Genomic DNA, 17,931 nt, shown 5'->3' with positions numbered 1-17,931 from the left:
CTAATATTTATGTATTTTTTAATTCCACTCTTTTACTTTAGATGTGTGTATTGTTGTGAATTGTTAGATATTACTGCACTGTTGGAGGTAGGAACACAAGCACTATATTCGCTACACCCGCAATAACATCTGCATAATGTGTATATATATATATATACACTGTGTATATTTATTTACACACACAGTATGTGTGTATGTGTATATATATATACAATCATTCACACACACACAAAGGAATAAAAAGAAACATCCCTTTTTCAGGACCTTATCTTTCAAAGATAATTAGTAAAAATCCAAATAACTTCACAGATCTTCATTGTAAAGGGTTTAAACACTGTTTCCCATGCTGAACCATAAACAATTAATGAACATGTACCTGCAGAATGGTTATTAAGAACCTAACAGCTTACAGACGGTAGGCAATTAAGGTCAGTTATGAAAATGTAGGACACTAAAGAGGCCTTTCTACTGACTCTGAAAAACACCAAAATAAAGATGCCAAGGGTCCCTGCTCATCTGTGTGAACGTGCCTTAGGTGTGCTGCAAGGAGGCATGAGGACTACAAATGTGGCCAAAGGCAATAAATTGCAATGTCTGTACTGTGAGACGCCTAAGACAGTGCGCCTAAGACAGCTGATCGTCCTCGCAGTGGCAGACCATGTGTAACAACACCTGCACAGGATTAGTACATCTGAACATCACACCTGTGGGACAGGTACAGGATGGCAACAACAACTGCACAAGTTCCACCAAGAACGCACAATCCCTCCATCAGTGCTCAGGCTGTCTGCAATAGGCTGAGAGAGGCTGGACTGAGGGCTTGTAGGCCTGTTATAAAGCAGGTCCTCACCAGTCATCACCGGCAACCATGTCGCCTATGGGCACAAACCTACCATCGCTGGACCAGACAGGACTGGCAAAAAATGTTCTTCACTGACGAGTCGCGGTTTTGTCTCACCAGTGGTGGTGGACGGATTCGCGGTTTTGTCTCACCAGGGGTGGTGGACGGATTCGCAGTCATCATTGAAGGAATGAGCGTTACACCGAGGCCTGTACTCTGGAGCGGGATCGATTTGGTGGTGGAGGGTTTGTCAGGGTCTGGGGCGGTGTGCCACAGCATCATCGGACTGAGCTTGGTGTTATTGTAGGCAATCTCAATGCTGTGCGTTACAGGGACGACATCTTCCTCCCTCATGTGGTACCCTTCCTGCAGGTTCATCCTGACATGACCCTCCAGCATGGCAATGCCACCAGCCATACTGCTCGTACTGTGTGTGATTTCCTGCAAGACAGGAAAGTCAGTGTTCTGCCATGGCCAGCGAAGAGCCCGGATCTCAATCCCATTGAGCACGTCTGGGACCTGTTGGATCGGAGGGTGAGGGCTAGGGCCATTCCGCCCAGAAATGTCCAGGAACCTGCAGGTACCTTGTTGGAAGAGTGGGGTAACATCTCATAGCAAACCTGGAAAATCTGGTGCCGTCCATGAGGAGGAGATGCACTGCAGTACTTAATGCAGCTGGTGGCCACACCAGATACTGACTGTTACATTTGATTTTGACCCCCCCTTTGTTCAGGGACACATTATTCCATTTCTGTTAGTCACATGTCTGTGGAACTTGTTCAGTTTATGTCTCAGTTGTTGAATCTTATGTTCATACAAATATTTACACATGTTAAGTTTGCTGAAAATAAACGCAGTTGACAGTGAGAGGATATTTCATTTTTTTGCTAATTTTAAATACGCACACACACACACATACATACATACAGTGCCTTCGGAAAGTATTCAGACCCCTTTTTCCACATTGTGTTACGTTACAGCCTACTAAAATGTATTGTCATTTTCCCCCCTCATCCATCTACACACAATAGCACATAACAAAGAAGCAAAAACAGATTTTTAGACATTTTTGCTAATTTATAGAAAATGGAAATATCACATTTACATAAGTATACAGACCCTTTACTCAGTACTTTGTTGAAGCACCTTCGTCAGCTTCTTGGGTATTACACTACAAGCTTGGCACACCTGTATTTGGGGAGTTTCTCCCATTCTCTGTAGATACTCTCAAGCTCTGTCAGGTTGGATTGGGAGTGTCCCTGCGCAGCTATTTTCAGGTCTCTCCAGATATGTTCGATCGGTTAGGGCTCTGGCTCCAGTCTGAGGTCCTGAGAGCTCTGGTGGAGCAGATTTTCATCAAGGCTCTCTCTTCTACTTTGCGCCATTCATCTTTGCCCTCCATCCTGACTAGTCTTCCAGTCCCTGCCACTGAAAAACATCCCCACAGCATTATGCTGCCACCGTGATCTTTCACCGTAAGGATGGTGCCAGGTTTCCTCCAGACATGACGCTTAGCATTCAGGCCTACAAATTCACTCTTGGTTTCATTGGACCAGAGAATCTTGTTTCTCATTGTCTGAGAGTCCTTTTAGGATGCCTTTTGGCAAACTCCAAGTGGGCTGTCATGTGCCTTTTACTGAGGAGTGGCTTCCGTCTGGCCACTCTACCATTAACGCCTGATTGGTGGAGTGCTGCAGAGCTGGTTGTCCTTCTGGAAGGTTCTCCCATCTCTATAGAGGATCTCTGGATCTCGGTCAGAGTGACTATCGGGTTCTTGGTCACCTCCTCCGATTGCTCAGTTTGGCTGGGCGGTCAACTCTAGGAAGAGTCTTGGTGTTTCCAAACTTCTTCCATTTAAGAATGATGGAGGCCACTGTGTGCTTGGGGACCTTCAATGCTGCAGACATTTTTTGGTACCCTTCCCCAGACCTGTGCCTCGGCACAATCCTGTCTCGGAGCTCCACAGACAATTCCTTTGACCTCATGGCTTAGTTCTTGTTCTGACATGCACTGTCAACTGTGGGACCTTATATAGACAGGTGTGTGCCTTTCCAAATCATGTTCAATCAATTGAATTTACCACAAGTTGACACTCAAGTTTTAGAAACATCTCAAGGATGATTAATGGAAAAAGGGTGCACCTGAGCTCAATTCCGAGTGTCCTAGCAAAGGGTCTTGAGTATGTCTCTTTATTCAAGGCAGAGCTTCCTTTGCTGGTGAAAGACAGGGTTCTAACAGTCGGACCACCCACTTTAGAACACAGGCTTATCTTAGTGAGTGGTCGTCAGAGTGTGCTGTACTCCTCACGGGGACTAATGAGATATGATTTAGCTGTCATCCATCCATAACCCTGATAATAAAAACATGATCCAGCTGCTGACATCGACTCTGAATTGACACCATAGTCCAGGGATATTCAAGTCTTACTCTACGAGGTCTAGACTACTGCTAGTTTTCTGTTCTACCTGATCATTAGTTGCACCCACCTGTTATCCCAGGTCTAAATTAGTCCCTGATAAGAGGGGAAGAATGGGGGGGCAGTGGAACCGGCTTCGGGCCAGATTTGATTTGAATTAGCATAGTCTATAGCTAAACAGATACTTCTCTTTCAGTTGTTCGCTGAGCCCTCATCGTGTGTGTGACAGGAATGTACATTTACTTGCAATGTATTTGACACAGCCCATGGATTGTATTTTGTGAGTTTGCCATTCCTGGCACAGGTGTAAGGATGACAGTCCCCCACTGTGGGGCAGCACTAACTTACTGTCTGACAGCAGTGACAAACAGGAAGGGGATGGAAGAGTGCTTGCCTATTGCTGGAATTGATGTTCTACTAAACATTTTAGTGGGACTATTTGCCCATGAAATGCTCTGTCCCTTGGAGTACTTGTGCTCTTCCAGAATATTTTTTTCTTCCATAGACTTATATCAAAGAAAGTATCATTAAGTGTTTTTTTTCTCTTGTTGATGGTTTCTGTTGTGACCCCCTCCTTCAATCCATTGTTCTGTGGCTGGATTTGAGAAGCCAGAAAGATCTCAAATGTTTTGGGGCGTCTTCAGAGAGCTGGTTTCATCTATAAAACCTGTCACCATTGCATTGGGTGTCAACATTTGTACAGAGTTTTCATGAAACACAAAAGTATGTGTCCACAAAGCAGCATGTTGGATATTCAGGGTTTAGTCAGCTTTCTTCCTATTCACAATGGTGTTGGGAATCCAGTTCAGGCCGTCCTGTGAGTACAAAAAGATTACACATGACATTTTAAAAATTACAAAGCAATTACAGCATATACTGTACCGGTCGTAGATGTACAGTATATTGCAGCTACAGTGTTACGCATATCATTGGACATATAGTCAGGTGTTATGTTGGGGTCTGACCTCCTGACCTGATCCTCTAGGACAGTACTCGGGCAGATGCTAATCTGGAGCTTTACACAGCGTTCGTGTTGTGTTACGACGATGAGGCAAAGCATTAGTCTTGCCCTCCAATAGTTTGTTTAAGCTCTTCCTTTTCACCCCTACTGAGATGTTGCCCTGACAACCCTGCTGTAAACTGTAATGACATAATCTGCTGCACACTATGTGGAACCCAGTTATAGGTTCTGAAAAGATCCTACTAATGATATGGTGGCTAACAGAGAAGAACCTATTCTCCTGTGGGCTCCATTTATTTTACTACATGAACAGTGAGAAGAGGATGTGTTCTGGAGTACACACAGCACTCCCCTTTTACTACATGAGGAGGAACAGAACATGAACACCCACTGAGTCCACTGAATTGGCACTTGACATTGCCTTTAATATGTCTTGTGTTGTACAGTACAGTTATTTTATATTGTGATATGGTGTCCCTTTAACTTGATTGAATGGTAGCTGGGACATGATCTGTCCTATTTTCAGAGATGTTGTGGCCTACCTGTACGTCCTCTCCAGAGAAAGGGGAGCAGGCCTGGATCTGCCATTCCCGGTCGCGGTACGTGTGCAGGCTCAGGCCCTCTGCAATTTCCGCTGGCAGGCGAGGCCGTGGCCAGGTCCTGCTTGTTGGCAAAGATGAGCACTGGAACCCCCTTCAGGTTTTCGTCAACGATCAGCTCTGACAGCTCCTGAGGGGTCAGCAGTGTTATTTCAGAGAGGAGCATAGTGTGTGGAAAACATCTCTGTGTTGTCTGCAATTACTGGTTTGCTTATCCACTGTTATAATACAAGGCTTACTGTTAACATTAAAGTTTTACACGACAATGTTTGGAATAGAGAATTACTGCTATTTCAGTTGGACTCACCAGTCCAGTTTCTTCAAACCGCTTCTTGTCTGCACTATCTATGACATATCTCTGGAGGAAAGAGGAAATAGGGGGGTAATTTATCATCTTGTAACACGTGATTAATTCTCTATTTGGTATCTCACTTTTATTGAGATTGAAGTAAACTAATGCCCTAGCAATAAAACAGACTGTAGTCTAAACCTAACTGTAGTAAGTGGCTTCTATTTTACTCTCTGAAGCATATTACAGATACAGTGCCTTCGCAAAGTATTCATACCCCTTGACTTATTACACATTTTGTTGTTACAGCTTGAATTCAAATTGGTTTAAAAAAAGTATAATTAAATCTCACCTTTCTACACACAATGACAAAGTGAAAACATGTTTTTAGACATTTTTTGCAAATGAATTGAAAATGAAATACAGAAATATTATACCTCTGAGTCAATACATGTTAGACTCATTTTTGCCAGTGATTACAACTGAAGTCTCTAAGAGCTTTGCACACCGGGATTGAACAATATTTGCCCATATTTTCTTTAAGTCCTCAAGCTCTATCAAATTGGTTGTTGATCATTGCCATTTTCAAGTCTTGCCGTAGATTGTCATTCCGATTTAAGTCAAATCTGTAACTAGGCCACTCAGGAACATTGTACGTCCACTTGGTAAGCAACTCGTGTATGTCCTCTTGGTAAGCAACTTGTGTTTTAGGTTATTGTCCGAAAGGTGATTGTCTCCCAGTGTCTGTTGGAAAGCAGACTGAACCAGGTTTTCCTTTAGTATTGTGCCAGTACTTAATCTTTTTATCCAAAGAAACTCCCTAGTTCTTGCCGATGACCAGCATACCCAAAACATGGTGCAGCCACCACAGTGCTTGAAAATATGAAGAATGGTACACAGTGATGTGTTGTGTTGGATTTGCACCAGACATAACGTTTTGTATTCAGGACATAAAGTTAATTCCTTTGTCACATTTTTTGAAGATTTACTGTTTTATTTTTACTGATTTTATGTCATTGCAAACAGGACGCATGTTTTTGAATATTTTTATTCTGTACAGGCTTCCTTCTTTTCATTCTGTCATCTAGGTTAGTAGTGCGGAGTAACTAAAATGTTGTGGATTCATCCTCAGTTCTCATACCACAACCATTAAACTCTTTAGCTGTTTTAAAATCCCCATTGGCCTCATGGTAAAATCCCTGAGTAGTTTCCTTTCTCTCTGGCAACTGAGTTAGGAAGGACGCCTGTATTCTTGTAGTGACGGTGTATTTCTTTCTTCTTCTTTTTTTAACCAATAGGTGTTCTTCTTTGCAAAGCATTGGAAAACCTCCCTTGTCTTTGAGGTTGAATCTGTGTTTGAAATTCACTGCTCTTGTTATGTGACTTGTTAAGCACATTTTTACTCCTGTTTTTGTTTTTAGGCTTGCCATAGCAAAGGGGTTGAATACTTATTGACTCTAAGACATTAATTTGTAAAAATGTCTAAAAACATAAATCCACCTTGACATTATGGTGTATTGTGTGTAGTGACACAAAACCTCAATTTAATCCATTTTAAAATCAGGCTGTAACACAACAAAATGTGGAAAAAGTCAAAGGGTGTGAATACATTCTGAAGCCGCTGTATAATAGGACAAAGTAAGAAATCTGCTAACAGAATTTACACACCAACAAATCTGTGTTTTCCAAATATGTCTTCCAGAAGGGCCGAATCTTCCTCTGTCCTCCAATGTCCCACACGTTCAGTGTCATTCCGTGAGACGTGAGATTCTTATTGTTGAAGCCCTTTGGGATCAATGGAGGTGCAGAATTTGGAGGTAACACAGTTCAGCAGAACACAGCCTTAATCTTGTAGGATCCATGTGTCTCTAAATAAGCATCTTTTTATAACATTCTGACATTACAAGATAGACAGGACTACCTGGCATGTGGACTCCTTGCTGTCCCCAGTCCACCTGGCCGTGGTGCTGCTCCAGTTTCAACTGTTCTGCCTGCGGCTATGGAACCCTGACCTGTTCACCAGACGTAGTACCTGTCCCAGACCTGCTGTTTTCAACTCTCTAGAGACAGCAGGAGCAGTAGAGATACTCTTAATGATCGGCTATGAAAAGCCAACTGACATTTACTCCTGAGGTGCTGACTTGCTGCACCCTCGACAACGACTGTGATTATTATTATTTGACCATGCTGGTCATTTATGAACATTTGAACATCTTGGACATGTTCTGTTATAATCTTCACCCCGGCACAGCCAGAAGAGGACTGGCCACCCCACATAGCCTGGTTCCTCTCTAGGTTTCTTCCTAGGTTTTGGCCTTTCTAGGGAGTTTTTCCTAGCCACTGTGCTTCTACACCTGCATTGCTTGCTGTTTGGGGTTTTAGGCTGGGTTTCTGTACAGCACATTGAGATATCAGCTGATGTACGAAGGGCTATATAAATACATTTGATTTGATTTTGATTTGATGTACATTGATAATAAACCTAGACCCTCTGCTTTTAGCTAGGCCTTGCAAAATGTGTGTCACACCCTCTCTGCCTTAATGGTTAAGTAATCTTCAACCCCTGGATTAAAGTCACAGCCTGGTCTCAATTCTTAGTCTAGCTAAATGTACTATTGTTCATGTGCTATTTTGTGCAAAGTCTGCATAAACCGACTGCTTAAACAAGCACGGCCTGTGATTGCCTTTGAAAAACCAAACAACACTACTATGATGAACTTGAATAGACAACGTGTCGATATTTGATGATACTGCTTGTTTATTTCCAAAGCCCCTTAGCTCTTGGTCAGAGGGAAATGCTACAAAGCAGGACAATGAGTTAGCCATGTGTTTTTGGTTGTTGAGTTAGTTAGACCATACCCATTTCAAGCTCATCTTTCAATAAAGGTGAACGTATTTCCAAATGACTCTTTGATCCTGCTCTGTAGTGTAACCCTCCGGAGTGACCTGACCCTTGTGAAGTCATCGGTACAGCCAGAAGGGGACTGGCCAGTGGTCATACCTCGGAGACGAGTTTCTTTCTAGATTTCTTCCTAGGTTCCTGCCTTCTAGGGACTTTTTTTCCTAGACACTGTGCATCTTCATCTGCATTGCTTGCTCTTTGGGGTTTTAGGCTGGGTATTTGTAAAGAACTTTGCTGCTGTAAAAAGGACCATAAAATACATTTGATTTATTGATCTGGGATCAGGCCATTTATCTCGCTTTCCATGTCTGACTCAGGCCATCCATTTCCCTTTCCATGTCTGACATGGAAGTGTGACAAATCTTTGCATCTATTTGAACTGCTAGAAGGGACGAGCGGCTTTACTTTCTACCAATGGAGTGACAATTGGGTTAATATGCCATTGTTTTCTCAAATGTCACCCATTTCGAGATCCAAGAATGACTATAGCTTGGTAGAAGACATTGATATGATCAAAGATCCGTTTTTGAATCAGCAGGTTAAAAAAAGATCTGACATCCGGCTTCCATTGAGTAAGTGTCGTTCCGTGTAAGCCTTCGTGCAAAAACCCGAGGAGGGAAGTGTAACATCCTGCCATGGTGGCGGGTCACAGAGTTGTCATTACAAAACTACAGTGGGCCTGCTTATGTAAGTTCAGAGCATGTCAGGATTGCATCTGACCTGTGTAGGAGTAATGGTGTTGACATCCTCGGATGAAGGCTGTTGTAGCAGAGTTGTTTTGCCAGCGTTGTCTAAGACCCAGAAGGACTATCCGAAGTTCCTCTTCTGTAGTTCCTTTTCATTCCTGTAGGACTGACAAGAAACCCTGATAAAAACAAGATATAAGAGCATATGGCACACAGACACAGAATAAAAGCAATTAGGAAGCTTGTAAGAGACGACTAGGCATTTTGTTAGCTGAGATTGTGTCAAATCGTCAGTTAGTTTGTTATTGAAATGTAAATGTAAATGAAAAAAAATTGTCCCTGAATAACCCTTTAGGACTTATTAAGATGTGCACTTCCATTCAACTCAAAGATCGGCAGCAGAAGGATGACCTTTTGAACTTCTCCCGTGTTGAATGATGTGCTTCAGACGGTGAGGGGAAAAGACAGGTAATGAGGGTAAATCCTCATTCTATTGTGACTCTTCAGAGTTGAGCACAGCGTTGTCCAGGTACCCAGTAAATAGGCCTAAAGGTATCTCCTCGGTACCCCTTACATCCGTTTGAAGCGTCCAGAGCCAGGGTGGAGTCATCTCCTGCTTGGCCTCCCTCAGTAGCTCTCCCTCAAGAGGAGGAGTAGGTAGGGGCCAGGGAAGGATTACCAGGCTACAATTAGCCCTCCCTGTTTTGCACACCTTTCCCCTGACGCCATTGGCCCCCACCCCTCCCTTGTCCTTTCTGTGCCTACCTCCATGCATTAGGGAGTTTACCTGGATCATCCTCCCCACCACCTGCCACACGGGAAGCCCAGAGCTCTTCATCTGCTGCCTTTCTCTGGTCTCTGCCCACTATCCTCCCACACCCCCATCCTTCTCCCTCCTCCGTGTTACTCCAAAAATATTGTTTTGTGTTTTCCTTACAAATCAAATCACATTTCTTCCCAACAATGAAGAGAGAAAAATAAACAAGTAATAGAAAGATAACACAAGGAATAAATACACAACAAGTAATAATACCTTTGCTATATACACAGGGTACCAGTACTGAGTCAATGTCCAGCAGTAAGACATATTGAGGTATATACTGTATGCACATATAGGTAGGGATAAAGTGACGAGGCAACATGATAAATAATAAGCAGTAGCAGCAGCATATGTGATGAATCAAAATAGTTAGTGCAAAGTGGAGGTCAATGCAGATAGTCCGGGTAGCTATTTGGTAAATGTAGCAGTTTTATGGCTTGGGAGTAGATTCTGTTCAGGGTCCTGTTGGTTCCAGACTTGGTGTATCGGTACCGCTTGCTGTGCGGTAGCAGAGAGAACAGTCCATGACAATTTTTAGGGCCTTCCTCTGACACCACCCAGTATAGAGGTCCAGGATGGCAGGGAGCTCGGCCCAGGTGATGTACTGGGCCATACGCACTACCCTCTGTAGCGCCTTGCAGTCACATGCCAAGCAGTTGCCATACCAAGCAGTTGCCATACCACCAATGGTGAGGCTATAGAACGTTTTGAGGATCTGAGGGCCCATGCCAAATATTTTCAGCCTCCTGAAGGGGAAGAGGTGTTGTTATGATTTCTTCATGACTGTGTTGGTGTGTGTGGACCATGTTAATTCCTTAGTGATTTGGACACCGAGAAACTTAAAGCTCTCGGACCGCTCCACTACAGGCCTGTCTCTGTGGATGGTGGCGTGCTCGACCCTCCATTTCCTAGTCCACAATCCGCTCCTTTGTCTTGCTGGCGTTGGGGTAAATGTTGTTGTCCTGGCACAATACTGCCAGGTCACTGACCTCCTCCCTATTGGCTGTCTCATTGTCGTCAGTGATCAGGCCTACCATAGTAATGTCATCAGCAAGCTTAATGGTGGTTTTGGAGTCATGCATCTGTTGGGGTGGTATGTAAATTGGAGTGGGTCCAGGGTATCTGGGCTGATGGTGTATGTGAGCCATTCCTAGCCTTTCAAAGCATTTCATGGCTACAGATGTGAGTGCGATTGTCGGGGCGATTGTCATTTAGACAGGTTACCTTGGCGTTCTTGGGCACAGGGCCTATGGTTGTCATGCAGGTGAAAGAGGACCCAAAAGCGACTTGGCGAAAACAGAGTCTTTAATCCAGTAAAGTAAATACAAACAAAAACACAACTTTCACTCGAGATGACGAGGACAAACTGGAGACTCGATCTTGAACAGCAGGTGAACAGCAGGTTGCCTCGGGAAGGCACTTGAACCAGACAGACTCAGACACCTGCTCACCACGCAGCATCTGAGGAAAACACGACACGACAGGGCGATATACAAACACAGCACGGTGAATTCTAGACAAGGAACCGACAGGACAGGAACGGAACACAAAGGAAGAAATAGGGACTCTAATCAGGGGAAAGGATCGGGAACAGGTGTGGGAAGACTAAATGATTGATTAGGGGAATAGGAACAGCTGGGAGCAGGAACGGAACGATAGAGAGAAGAGAGAGCGAGAGAGTGAGAGAGGGAGGGGGAGAGAGAGGGATAGAAAGAGGGAAAGAACCTAATAAGACCAGCAGAGGGAAACGAATAGAATGGGAAGCACAGGGACAAGACAAGATAATAAATGACAAAACATGACAGTACCCCCCACTCACCGAGCGCCTCCTGGCGCACTCGAGGAGGAATCCTGGCGGCAACGGAGGAAATCATCGATGAGTGAACGGTCCAGCACGTCCCGAGACGGAACCCAACTCCTCTCCTCAGGACCGTAACCCTCCCAATCCACTAAGTATTGGTGACCCCGTCCCCGAGAACGCATGTCCATGATCTTATGTACCTTGTAAATAGGTGCGCTCTCGACAAGGACGGGAGGGGGAGGGAAGACGAACGGGGGTGCGAAGAAAGGGCTTGACACAGGAGACATGGAAGACAGGATGGACGCGACGAAGATGTCGCGGAAGAAGCAGTCGCACAGCGACAGGATTGACGACCTGGGAGACACGGAACGGACCAATGAACCGCGGAGTCAACTTACGAGAAGCTGTCGTAAGAGGAAGGTTGCGAGTGGAAAGCCACACTTTCTGGCCGCAACAATACCTTGGACTCTTAATCCTGCGTTTATTGGCGGCTCTCACAGTCTGTGCCCTGTAACGGCAAAGTGCAGACCTCACCCTCCTCCAGGTGCGCTCACAACGTTGGACAAACGCTTGAGCGGAGGGAACGCTGGACTCGGCAAGCTGGGATGAGAACAGAGGAGGCTGGTAACCCAGACTACTCTGAAACGGAGATAACCCGGTAGCAGACGAAGGAAGCGAATTGTGAGCGTATTCTGCCCAGGGGAGCTGTTCTGCCCAAGACGCAGGGTTTCTGAAAGAAAGGCTGCGTAGTATGCGACCAATCGTCTGATTGGCCCTCTCTGCTTGACCGTTAGACTGGGGATGAAACCCGGAAGAGAGACTGACGGACGCACCAATCAAACGACAGAACTCCCTCCAAAACTGTGACGTGAATTGCGGGCCTCTGTCTGAAACGGCGTCTAACGGGAGGCCATGAATTCTGAATACATTCTCGATAATGATTTGTGCCGTCTCCTTAGCGGAAGGAAGTTTAGCGAGGGGAATGAAATGTGCCGCCTTAGAGAACCTATCGACAACCGTAAGAATCACAGTCTTCCCCGCAGACAAAGGCAGACCGGTAATGAAGTCTAGGGCGATGTGAGACCATGGTCGAGAAGGAATGGGGAGCGGTCTGAGACGACCGGCAGGAGGAGAGTTACCCGACTTAGTCTGCGCGCAGTCCGAACAAGCAGCCACGAAACGGCGCGTGTCACGCTCCTGAGTCGGCCACCAAAAGCGCTGGCGAATAGACGCAAGAGTGCCTCGAACACCGGGATGACCAGCTAACTTGGCAGAGTGAGCCCACTGAAGAACAGCCAGACGAGTGGAAACAGGAACGAAAAGGAGGTTACTAGGACAAGCGCGCGGCGACGCAGTGTGCGTGAGTGCTTGCTTAACCTGTCTTTCAATTCCCCAGACTGTTAACCCGACAACACGCCCATAAGGAAGAATCCCCTCGGGATCAGTAGAAGCCACAGAAGAACTAAACAGACGGGATAAGGCATCAGGCTTGGTGTTCTTGCTACCCGGACGGTAAGAAATCACAAACTCGAAACGAGCGAAAAACAACGCCCAACGAGCTTGACGGGCATTAAGTCGTTTGGCAGAACGGATGTACTCAAGGTTCTTATGGTCTGTCCAAACGACAAAAGGAACGGTCGCCCCCTCCAACCACTGTCGCCATTCGCCTAGGGCTAAGCGGATGGCGAGCAGTTCACGGTTACCCACATCATAGTTGCGCTCAGATGGCGACAGGCGATGAGAAAAATAAGCGCAAGGATGAACCTTATCGTCAGACTGGAAGCGCTGGGATAGAATGGCTCCCACGCCTACCTCTGAAGCGTCAACCTCGACAATGAATTGTCTAGTGACGTCAGGAGTAACGAGGATAGGAGCGGACGTAAAACGTTCTTTTAGAAGATCAAAAGCTCCCTGGGCGGAACCGGACCACTTAAAACACGTCTTGACAGAAGTAAGAGCTGTGAGAGGGGCAGCAACTTGACCGAAATTACGAATGAAACGCCGATAGAAATTAGCGAAACCTAAAAAGCGCTGCAACTCGACACGTGACCTTGGAACGGGCCAATCACTGACAGCTTGGACCTTAGCGGAATCCATCTGAATGCCTTCAGCGGAAATAACGGAACCGAGAAAAGTAACGGAGGAGACATGAAAAGAGCACTTCTCAGACTTTACGTAGAGACAATTCTCTAAAAGGCGCTGTAGAACACGTCGAACGTGCTGAACATGAATCTCGAGTGACGGAGAAAAAATCAGGATATCGTCAAGATAGACAAAAACAAAGATGTTCAGCATGTCTCTCAGAACATCATTAACTAATGCCTGAAAAACAGCTGGCGCATTGGCGAGACCAAACGGCAGAACCCGGTACTCAAAATGCCCTAACGGAGTGTTAAACGCCGTTTTCCACTCGTCCCCCTCTCTGATGCGCACGAGATGGTAAGCGTTACGAAGGTCCAACTTAGTAAAGCACCTGGCTCCCTGCAGAATCTCGAAGGCTGATGACATAAGGGGAAGCGGATAACGATTCTTAACCGTTATGTCATTCAGCCTCGATAATCCACGCAGGGGCGCAGAGTACCGTCCTTCTTCTTAACAAAAAAGAACCCCGCCCCGGCCGGAGAGGAAGAAGGCACTATGGTACCGGCGTCAAGAGACACAGACAAATAATCCTCGAGAGCCTTACGTTCGGGAGCCGACAGAGAGTATAGTCTACCCCGAGGAGGAGTGGTCCCCGGAAGGAGATCAATACTACAATCATACGACCGGTGAGGAGGAAGGGAGTTGGCTCGGGACCGACTGAAGACCGTGCGCAGATCATGATATTCCTCCGGCACTCCTGTCAAATCGCCAGGTTCCTCCTGAGAAGTAGGAACAGAAGAAACGGGAGGGATGGCAGACATTAAACACTTCACATGACAAGAAACGTTCCAGGATAGGATAGAATTACTAGACCAATTAATAGAAGGATTATGACATACTAGCCAGGGATGACCCAAAACAACAGGTGTAAACGGTGAACGAAAAATCAAAAAAGAAATAGTCTCACTGTGGTTACCAGATACTGTGAGGGTTAAAGGTAGTGTCTCAAATCTGATACTGGGAAGATGACTACCATCTAAGGCGAACATGGGCGTAGGCTTATCTAACTCTCTGAAAGGAATGTCATGTTTCCGAACCCATGCTTCGTCCATGAAACAACCCTCAGCCCCAGAGTCTATCAAGGCACTACATGTAGCACCGAACCGGTCCAGCGTAGATGGACCGACAAAGTAGTACAAGATTTTGATGGAGAGACTTGAGTAGTTGCGCTCACCTGTAGCCCTCCGCTTACAGATGAGCTCTGGCTTTTACTGGACATGAATTAACAAAATGTCCAGCAACTCCGCAATAGAGGCACAGGCGGTTGGTGATCCTCCGTTCCCTCTCCTTAGTCGAGATGCGAATCCCTCCCAGCTGCATGGGCTCAGACTCTGAGCCAGAGGAGGGAGATGTTTGCGATGCGGAGCAGGGAAACACCGTTGATGCGAGCTCTCTTCCACGAGCCCGGTGACGAAGATCTACCCGTCGTTCTATGCGGATGGCGAGAGCAATCAAAGAGTCCACATCTGAAGGAACCTCCCGGGAGAGAATCTCATCCTTAACCACTGCGTGGAGTCCCTCCAGAAAACGAGCGAGCAGCGCCGGCTCGTTCCACTCACTAGAGGCAGCAAGAGTGCGAAACTCAATAGAATAATCCGTTATGGGCCGTTCACCTTGGCATAAGGAAGCCAGGGCCCTAGAAGCCTCCCTACCAAAAACTGAACGGTCAAAAACCCGAATCATCTCCTCTTTAAAGTTCTGGAACTTGTTAGAGCAATCAGCCCTTGCCTCCCAGATAGCTGTGCCCCATTCTCGAGCCCGGCCAGTAAGGAGTGAAATGACGTAAGCAACCCGAGCTCTCTCTCTAGAGTATGTGTTGGGTTGGAGAGAGAACACAATCTCACACTGCGTGAGAAAGGAGCGGCACTCAGTGGGCTGCCCGGAGTAGCAAGGTGGGTTATTAACCCTAGGTTCTGGAGGCTCGGCAGGCCAGGAAGTAACAGGTGGCACGAGACGTAGACTCTGGAACTGTCCAGAGAGGTCGGAAACCTGAGCGGCCAGGTTCTCCACGGCATGGCGAGCAGCAGACAATTCCTGCTCGTGTCTGCCGAGCATGGCTCCTTGGATCTCGACGGCAGTGTAACGAGCGTCTGAAGTCGCTGGGTCCATTCCTTGGTCGGTTCCTTCTGTCATGCAGGTGAAAGAGGACCCAAAAGCGACTTGGCGAAAACAGAGTCTTTAATCCAGTAAAGTAAATACAAACAAAAACACAACTTTCACTCGAGATGACGAGGACAAACTGGAGACTCGATCTTGAACAGCAGGTGAACAGCAGGTTGCCTCGGGAAGGCACTTGAACCAGACAGACTCAGACACCTGCTCACCACGCAGCATCTGAGGAAAACACGACACGACAGGGCGATATACAAACACAGCACAGTGAATTCTAGACAAGGAACCGACAGGACAGGAACGGAACACAAAGGAAGAAATAGGGACTCTAATCAGGGGAAAGGATCGGGAACAGGTGTGGGAAGACTAAATGATTGATTAGGGGAATAGGAACAGCTGGGAGCAGGAACGGAACGATAGAGAGAAGAGAGAGCGAGAGAGTGAGAGAGGGAGGGGGAGAGAGAGGGATAGAAAGAGGGAAAGAACCTAATAAGACCAGCAGAGGGAAACAAATAGAATGGGAAGCACAGGGACAAGACAAGATAATAAATGACAAAACATGACAATGGTGGTCTGCTTTAAACATGTAGGCATTACAGACGGGTCAGGGAGAGGTTGGAAATGTCAGTGAAGTTACTTGCCAGCTGATCAGTGCATGCTCTGAGTACGCATCATGGCCATCCATCTGGCCCCGCGGCCTTTTGAATGTTAACCTGATTAAAGGTCATACGAGATAACACAGTCGTCCAGAACAGCTGGTGCTCTCATGAATAGTTCAGTGTTGCTTGCCTTGAAGCTTGCATTTAACTTGTCTGGTAGGCTCGCTTCACCGAGCAGCTCGTGGCTGATAGTGATAGTTTGCAAGCCCTGCAACATCTAATGAGCGTCAGAGCCTGTGTAGTAGGAATCTATCTTAGTCCTGTATTGAAGCTTTGCCTGTTTGATGGCTTGTCGGAGGTCATAGCGGCATTTCTTATAAGCGTCCGGATTAGTGTCCCACTCCTTGAAAGCTGCAGCTCAGTGTGGATGTTTCCTGTAATTCAGGGTTTCTGGTTGCTATATGTACGTATGGTCACTGTGGGGACGTCTTCGATGCACTTATTAATGAAGCCAGTGACTGATGTGGTAAACTCCTCAATGTTATCGGATTAAACCCAGAACATATTCCAGTCTGTGCTAGTGAAACAGTTCTGTAATTTAGCATCCATTTCATTGGACCACTTCTGTATTGAGCGAGTCACTGTTACTTCCTACTTGAGTTTTTGGTTGTAAGCAGGAATCAGGAGGATCGCATTATGGTCAGATTTGCTAAAGGGAGGGCGAGGGAGAGCCTTGTTTGCGTTACTGTGTGTGGTGTAAAGGTGATCAAGAGTTGTGTCGCCTCTAGTTGTGCAGGTGACATGCTGGTAAGAATTAGGTCAAACGGATTTCAGTTTAGCTGCATTAAAATCACTGGCAACGAATGCCGCCTCTGGATGTGCATTTTCAAGTTTGCTATACAGCTCGTTGAGTGTGGTCTTAGTGCCAGCATCTGTTTGTGGTGGTAAATAGACAGCTAAATATAGATTATCATGAGGTATTCTATCTCAGGTGAGCAAAACCTGGGACTTCATTAACATTAAATATCACGCATCAGCTGCTGTTAACAAAGAGACACTCTTCACAGCTTAGTTTTCCCGAGGAGAAACCCGCAAGATAAAACGTAAAACAGCTGCTATCCACTGCAGCACCATCTTAAAAGATAAGACATACATAAGTCTTTAAGGCAATTTTTTGAAATGATGAATGCCATAACATATGACAATTCAGTCATTAGTGGCCTCTGACCTAAATCTTTGATTCCCCTGGGTCATGCTCAAGCAGCTGGAGAATACAATGGTTATGATGAGGTACTGCTTGTCATAGAGTTTGTAAATGACTATTAGTGCAATGTTGCTCCTATACAGTAGGGGGTGTCAGCATACATTGAGTACATGGAGATGACTATTAGCAGGACAGAAATTTGACCAACTGACTTGTTGGAAAGGTGGCATCCAATCCTATATGCAATCTGGTTTCCGCTCAGGTTATGGATGTGTCACTGCAACCTTAAAGGTCCTCAATGGTGTCACCATTGCCTTTGATTCTAAGAAATGTTGTGATGATATTTTTATTGACTTGGCCAAAGCTTTTGATATGGTAGACCATTCCATTCTTGTGGGCGAATGCCCCTCTCCCAACCGGTGTGATTACTACCTCTGAGGGTTTAGAACTTGCGAACTTCATGTACTTGGGAGTATGGCTAGACGGTACACTGTCCTTCTCTCAGCACATATCAAAACTGCAGGCTAAGGTTAAATCTAGACTTGGTTTACTCTATCAT

General features: G+C 45.9%; 1 pseudogene; it reads right to left on the bottom strand.

Moving 5' to 3' along the window:
* Window positions 1-2,879: 2,879 nt before the first annotated feature.
* On the bottom strand, window positions 2,880-7,083 carry LOC123993437 (annotated as a pseudogene).
* Window positions 7,084-17,931: the final 10,848 nt, after the last annotated feature.

This window comes from Oncorhynchus gorbuscha, linkage group LG02, assembly GCF_021184085.1.
Source record: "Oncorhynchus gorbuscha isolate QuinsamMale2020 ecotype Even-year linkage group LG02, OgorEven_v1.0, whole genome shotgun sequence".
NCBI classification, from domain to species: Eukaryota; Metazoa; Chordata; class Actinopteri; order Salmoniformes; family Salmonidae; genus Oncorhynchus; species Oncorhynchus gorbuscha.
This window is presented reverse-complemented; position numbering and strand designations above follow the sequence as displayed.